The following is an 8,528-nucleotide window of genomic DNA, read 5'->3' as shown; positions in this document are numbered from 1 at the left end:
ATATATATATATATATATATAGACTACCGAGGCAGCCAATGCGATAAAGAGCGCACCCGTTCTGTTGACAGAAAATTCAATGGTTCATATTCGCACTTCGCATTCGGGAATGAACTCCCTTTGAAACGGAGCCTTTGTTTACAGTCATGTTCGCATTTACGATTCGACACTATCGATATAGAATCAACCAACTGCATTAATGATTGAAGCTCGTATACGATGTAACCTGTTTTCAGATGCGCGATACGTTTTTCATACGATAATAACAAAAATTATTCACAGATTATTCACTTATACCGTTCGCAGTGCGCATTTGCATTTAATATCGCATCATGTCGCATTCAATATCAAGATAAATCGAGGTTATTCAGAGTGTTCAACAAATTCCTCTTGTAAAATAAATGAGATGAAATATAAAAAAAGCTAAAATAGAAAGAGAGACATGCGTGAAAAGAGTTTGAACAAAGCTCAGAAATTATTGTACTAATTGTAAGCTGGGAAGTTCGGAAATTGAGCTGTTCGCGAGAATTTAAAACCTCGCACGCCGAGAGTAACGTGTATACCTACAGTAAATCGGCCGCGAACAAAAATTGACGGCCGTCACGCGCCGCAATCGTAGTCGCGTGTTAAATTGCGGGTAACGGTAACGAGAAATGGCGCCGCACTCATGTGTAACGTTGGCTATCCCTTTGTCCGTGGGATCGATTTCAGGAAGAGCGTGTGTGTCCGCGCAAATGTATAATATGAATCACGGTACCTATAATATCGAAGGCACACATATTACAAATCTCCAAACGAACGCGGATGATAATATACATACATTGTATTTAGTTATTTCCTTACTTCTCTGTCTTTTTTCGAATTGCTTTTTAAGATACGCTTCGAACTATGAATTTCTCGTAGATAAATTCTAAAGTAAAAAATTGACGATTGTGAATACAAAAGTTATTTTTAAAATATGAAATAAATAAAGATTAAAAAATATATATTCTAATAAGTAAAATAAATTTAAAGAAACTTGAAAAAAATAAATGATTTATGTGAAAAGAAATTTATAGATAAAACTGATTTCAAATTTCTTATTTAAATGTCATATTTAAAAAATTATTTGTTGAGTATTAAATAGTATTTGATGTTAAAATACTGCAACGAATAATTGCCGTTCTCCAATTTATTGGATATAAAACTTGTATAAAATGTAACGTGCGTATCGAGTATAAAATATAACGCTTGCTAAACCAAAATATATATTTCAATAGATTTTGAATATCACATATATTACTACACTCTAGCAGAAAAAAGATAACACAAACATAAATTACACCGTCAATTTTTATTATTCCTATCGATTCTTGATCATTTGATGCGTACATCGAACCAAGCAAGTCATCCATCGTGGTGCGACTAATGACGAAGATATGGTAACTTGACTGTAAAATTAGAATAAACGATGTGCAGTCGAGTCATAATAGATACGATGCAATGTAATGTATCACAGCAATTTTATCGAAAACCGATAATTGAACGGCCATCTGTAGACGACTTCGAAAACCGATACTCGCGCATGCACGAGACAACTTTCGCTCCTCGGCGAAAGATGCGCTAACCGGTCATGGCTGCAATAAGCGAAAATAGTAATTGCATTCTTCGGCTGTGATAAAATTGGCCTTGATCAAAGATATAATGTGACCTCCTGTCTTCGCTATATATTTTTACGATAGTTCCGCGCACGAATCTCTGAGGAATTCGTTTATCACATTGCACTATCACAGAAGTATTTTCTGAAAATAAATATTATATCGGAGCCGATTCTGTTGCACGCAGAACGTCTTTCGCAACGCATAAGCCATCGGGATGCGTATTATTCTTCTTGGAAAAAGACAAAAAGAATGCGCAACAAAATTTTCACAAATTGAATCGTGAGTAAATCTTATCATTCGATGTACACGTTTCGCAGAAATGCTAATGAGAAATATTGAATAAAAATGCCAATAAAAATCTGAAAAACTGATAATTTAATATAATTTCTGTCCAATCATTTTGGATGTTATTAGTGCGTGAAGTGTAAAAACGTATTTTTCGTTACAAAAATTTATAATCAATACTGCAGAATCCAATTAATTTCAGCGAATATGTTCGCTTCGGTTGCTTAATATGAAGGATTTCGAAGATGTTTGTACTATATATTAATAAATCAAAATATATAGCACTCATTATTATTCACGTTTATAGAGTATATCATAAATTGCTCATTCTCTCTTGATTACAAATTCTCTGGCGATTTTGGAATAAATTTCTTTATAAAAGAAAGTTCTTCATTATGCAGATGTAATTATTAAATTATTTAGTATTAAAGACAGTAAGAAAATTTTATGAATTGAGTTTCAGGACGTACAGAAACAAAAACTTTCTTTTAAATTATATATATTGACTTATTACTTTTATTAATATTAAGATTGATGTATTCTTCATATATTTTTCAAAATGTGAAAATTACAAAGTCCAAAAATTACAATGAAATGACAGATTTTGAAACTTTCGATAAAGAGCAAGCGATATCAAATTCGTCAACGAATTCGCTACCCAAAGGAACTGTTGATTCAGCATATCACAATTCAGCATATCTGATGTAGCTTCCTTTAGTGCGCACGCATTTTGATCGGTCATGAGCACGTGCGCGCGTTGCAAAAGCAATGTATCGACGCGCAGTAGCGATAAATCGCGCACGTTGCACACGTCGCAACTGCGACCGACAGCCAGGGCGTTTTCCCGAGAAGATCGATTCGCGAAAACGTAGAGAACACGCCGCGCGGACGAGCATTAGTTTGCGTCTGCTATCGTTCGGTTTCTCCATCTAGCACCGAATTCGCGTTGCCTTCGTTTCCCGTCAATGAGCGCTGAAAGGTGAGACTCCCGGGCATCTAATCTTATTTGCACTTTTCTGAGGCTTCCCGACTTCTCGAACCATTGACGACCACTTACGTACTGTTGTCTGAGAAATTTCATTGTCACGTCTGGCTTTGTCAACTCATCATGAGTTTATCGTGTTGCAAAATACACGACGACAAACGTTAGCAACGTGTATTCGTTAACGTTTGTCTGCTCTTTTTCTCTTCAATACCATTGGTTTATTTAGAATCGTGCACGTGTTACACATGTATAAAATCCTTGTTTTCTCTTGAGTGGTTTAAAAAACACTCGCGTCTATATAATATTAAGTTAACAAATTCTAGTTTATTTTTTTTATCAGTCTTATTGGATTTAGTGCAGCCAGAGAAAAGGTTTCTTCGATTTAAAGAAATGCTTCTTTGCTATATGGTTAAAGAAAAAATTTCTTTGATTTCTGAAAAAGTTTCATTGATTTAAACATTATTTTTTAAAATCAAATAAAATTTATTTAAAGAAATTATGTTCAAGAAATGACGTTCAAATCATAATTTCCTCTGTGTGTACTTTTAAATGTACGAAAATTCACATTATACATCTTGAACTCTGATAATAACAAAACACATAATAATCACAATTAAAACGTTTTATTCCAAATTAATAAATCGATTGCCTTTATACTTTTTCATAAGTTACTGAAAAAGACGGGGATATCGTGTAGTTCCGTGTGAGAGCAACAGACTCATAACCGATAGGTCACAAGTTCAAACTTCATATCCCATATGTAAGAATAATTTCGTAATCCGTACTAATTTATATTATAGCAAGAGTCATAGAAGAATTCTTTAGATCTAGATGACTTTTTTACTAGATTTAGATACATAGAGAACTGATATGGTCTCATCCATCACCCTATTACCACTAGTACTATTCAAAGATATCTTGGCCACGATATATTTTATATATTAATTTCTAGAGAGCTCCTTTCACATTCACCTTTTCTTTATTAATTCTCGTTACATTCTGTCAACTCATTATTCCTATCTTTGTTAATTCAGCTATTTATATCCTCAGACTAAAGGAATTCGCATTAATAGACCGTCGTAATTCAAAATCGTAACCAATACATGTTTCATGTTCATTCAATTCCTATATATATTACAACAAAAGACACCTTCATGAAAATTACTTAAATAACAAAGACATATATATATATATATATAAATGATAAAATAAGTAATGTAATTTTTCTTCTAAATAAAAACATCATATACTTTCTTACATTCGCAGCTCTTTTGGATATTAATTGTAATTTAATCTATATTTGATATCAGCGCTAATAGAGTCAATGAATGAACTCTTATCGTAAGAAAAGATGAAGTATCTCCACTTAAACATTCTGATTATTCTATAAAAAGCTATCGTATTCTAGCGTGCATTCGTCAGTAAGATTGATTTGCTAATCATCATCCATGAGAAACCGAACCTCCTACCTGATGAAACCGAACATCTATCTTTAGCGATTAAATTACAAGTTGTTTATACATGCGATTTACATTGCTGCCATGTAATTCAAGTTCTATTTAGAGAGATCTGTTTCATAATCCACGATCAAAAGAGTGACTTGATGGATCAACCATTTTTGAAGAACTATTTGAACGACGAAACTGGAAGTTAAAATCAAAGTCTAATCTGATTACTTTTACATTAGCCGCAAGTAAGTGCGGTGGATAGGACGGCAAGGGGTTCACCATCACAAAAAATTTCAAAAGCTTTTAGTAGCCATCAAATTATTTTGCTCAAGAATTATTCAGTGGCGAGGTATCTTCGAAAGTAATTGGGTGGGCGCGACGATGTCACTGTATCGCGCGCGCGAGCAAAGATCCGAGAACTGCTACAAGTATTCCATAATTCGTTTCTGTCGTAATAAACGACTCGGCGAAGTCGGCAAAGTTTGCGCCCGGGCGAGTAGCTTGGAGAATTTACGCGGATAACTTTTATGAGCTCAAATAATTACGTTCCCGTTGTTATATGACGTGTACGTGTAAGCCGCGCCGCGCCGCGCCTCGACGCTTAGACAGCCGACGCTCTGTCCTCGAGGAACAGGCGAGGAACTTATTGACACAGATAACATTCCGCGGCGTGAAAATGTCTCTCCGCGCGTGACCATTAAAACAAGTGCTTTCATGCTGTAGCTGCCATTCTTTCCTAGACATTGCGATTCAAGTGGTTTGTCGTGTCACGTGTCTGAATAAAGTATTCAAATAATACGTGTGAAAAGTTTTAATATTCGGGACTCGCGCTGCGAGAAAAATTTTACCCTTTTATACGCGTATTACAACTCGCTGGAAGATACCATAAGAATTAAATGAAATCTTCTTCAGGTTGTTCCATCGCAGTGTAGAAAATTATGTAATTACGCATAGGGATATTTTTGCGAAAGAATGGAAAGTGGGACAGTAGCTCGTCAAAATTATAGTGTGCAATCGCGTGCGGATGGAGAAAGGGTTGTTAAAGCGAATGGAAAGACGCTGGCGAGAGGGAGAAGAAGAGAAAACCCGCCTGTAATGCGGTAGGAAGAGGGAGGAAAGCGGAAAGCAATGAGGAAAAGATAAGGGCAGACAGAGGCTAACGCCCGAGGCAGAGCGGCAGAATTTAATAACAATTTCTCAAATGAAAATTACCCGCTTTCAAGCGTTGCACCGCGCAAAGCCATGTTGACGACTCACTCCCTACTCTCTATCCGCGCGTTCTCTCTCTTCTCTTCTCTCTTTCACATAATAACATTCCTCCTGCGCTTCTCTCTCTCTCTCTCTCTCTCTCTCTCTCTCTCTCTCTCTCTCGCTCACACACGCGCGCGTGCACGCACACACGCACACACGCACGCACACGCACACGCGCACACGCGCGCGCGCGCGCGCACACACACACACACACACACACACACACACACACACTTTATGTTCTACTTCCCTCTCCTCGGCCTGCATTTTATTTAATATTAGCCCGGTTACCCGGTTAAATTGTCGGGCGGAGACCCAGCCCCGAATTTACATCTTAATCGGACCCTATTACGGTAACGTCGTTGCAACATTCACCCGCTCTCAACCTGGCTGCATCGCGTCGCGTCTAAACTAACTGTACGCCGAAATAGGCCCGTATCGGCCCGCTGCGAGTGTAAAATTTCGATGTAGCCCGAATGATATGGAGGGCTCCGATTGTTTTGTAGGAGGGCTCTGTACCGGATAATCGAACCGATCTACCCTCACGCGAGCACACGCATCTGATTGACTTCCATTGTCTCCTCGCGTTCATCGTTCCGGCGCTACGGAACTTCTGTCGCTTTCTCCATCCAAAGTTTCGTACTCTCGTTTCGCTATCTTGTCGACCTCTATCGCATTTCTATCGTTTCCTCTTACAGATCCGTAAGATCAGAACTGTCTTGAACTTCTAGAATAATATAGCTATTGGTTTATGCGCCGTAAGTGCAGTCTGTGCGATATTCAAAGACAAAATTTTGGAAGTTTCTCGCAGATACAGATGTCATTTAGAATTGCTGCTATTCAATACATATATAATTTACTTATGTATATTATTGTCTGTACTATGTATATTAAATAGTAAATATTAATAGTAATATAAATAAAAGTAATTATATTTACAATACATTATTTTATTATATTTTATAGTATATGTATAACTTTATATTTTCATTATTCAAACATTTCCAATATTTCTTGAATGAAATATTAAATAGAGTTATAACTCCGCGTATATTCTAGAAGAATTTAGAAGGTATAAAAAACGCAATTACAAAGTACACATATAGTTGCATAAAAAATAAAAGAGAGAGAAAGAGAGAGAAAAATCTTCATGCATGAATTATCTCATAATTTCGTTATTGCATTTTTTTAAGTTATGAACATAAAGACTTTTATAGGAATTTATGTACAATTTTGCGTAAACATTGCGACAATGAAAGAGTCCTTTATCGTAGCAAATGAAAGATATCCTCATAAATAGAAACAGTAAATCGAAATTTATTCCTCTTGTAAGACAGGAATCTGCCCTTTTTATGGAAAAGCAATTTTCATATCGAGCACATGTATGACCGTTTTGTATTTGGAGCGAATACGTGGTAAGAAGATACTTGAGACTAGGTCAAGTGGGGATGCATATTTAAAATCGATACATACGCGAAAGAACGAGGCATGGTTTAAAGGAATATTTACTGCTGCTTGCTTATCCTACATAAAATTACTAAAATAAAAATTTTTACAAAAAATAACTAAAACTATAATTTTTATATTATGTTTATATTATGTTTTACTGTTTTACTTATTATTAACCTACAGATATATTAACAGAAAAGTCAATAGAACAGTGGAAAGTATAAAAATAAGAAAGTATAAAAATAGAAGAGAGAGAATTCATAAATTTAATGATTTTGTAATGTGTAATATATAAAAATTTGATCCATCCTATTTAATAAATAAATAATGTAAATATTAGGTGTGGGAAAAAGTTCGTGGCGTTTTTAGATGGCATTAAAAAACGCCACGAACTTTTTCCCACACCTAATATACATTCGAGAACAAATTTAGCCTTAATGGGTATAATAGATAGATGCAAGATTAATTTGATCGCAACAGTCGAGCTTCCAATTACATTTCGACCGGTCGAAATAATTAATCGAAATTGGCCAGAATTTAGCTAATGATCTATCGATAATTTTTTGCTTTCACGCATGTCACACCCAACGACGTCATCGAAAATTGCTCACCGAGATATGATGCGATGCGACGCGTCGCGTCGCATCGCATCAGGTTCGTGGTACGCAGGCAAGGAGACAAGAGACAAATTAACGTGTCGTCCCTTCGGGCAACTCCGCCCGTACATAGAGTAATACGTGACGGTATTACCCGCGCACGAACGCGCGTTCGCTCGCGCGCGTATACGTGCGCGCGAGGCTGCGGCCGGAATTACTCTCGATGAACCGGATATAATTGGCGCACGAGTCGGCGCGACGCGAACGCGGGGCTGAATCCTAAAAAGCGCACACACAACTCGTCGCTAGAAATAACACAACGTGTTGAAAGCATACAGTGTACGATATTCGATACTAGCAATGAGCTTAGAGCTTTAAGAAACCTCTAAGAGAAACGATGTATATAGAAGGCTTTCTTCCAAGAAAACTATTATTAGAATCTTGAGAAATAAATAATTTGTTGTTTAATAGACGCAATGGATAAATCAAAAGTATTTTAATTATATGATTATCTGCTATAAATCATTTTTTTTAATTTTTTAATAAAATTTATAAATTTATTTAGAATTATTTGAAAATTAAAGTTCGAAGTAATTAGAGTAATTTTTCATATGAATAATTGATCATTATTAATGTAAAATTTAATGCAAATTATTAATATGAATAGTAATTAATAATTCATATTAAAATTTTATTCTAATAATTCACTTCTATAATAAAGGTATCATGGTATCTATAATAAAGGTACATGAATTAAAATTTGATATATTCTTATTTGACTGAAATACAGCACTGAATTTGAAATTAATTAAACAATTTAAGAAGTACCGAATTTTCATCAATAATACACGTTTATTACAGAAATGAAGTATTA

Source organism: Atta colombica, unplaced genomic scaffold (assembly GCF_001594045.1).
Source record: "Atta colombica isolate Treedump-2 unplaced genomic scaffold, Acol1.0 scaffold126, whole genome shotgun sequence".
Taxonomy (NCBI): Eukaryota; Metazoa; Arthropoda; class Insecta; order Hymenoptera; family Formicidae; genus Atta; species Atta colombica.
This window is presented reverse-complemented; position numbering follows the sequence as displayed.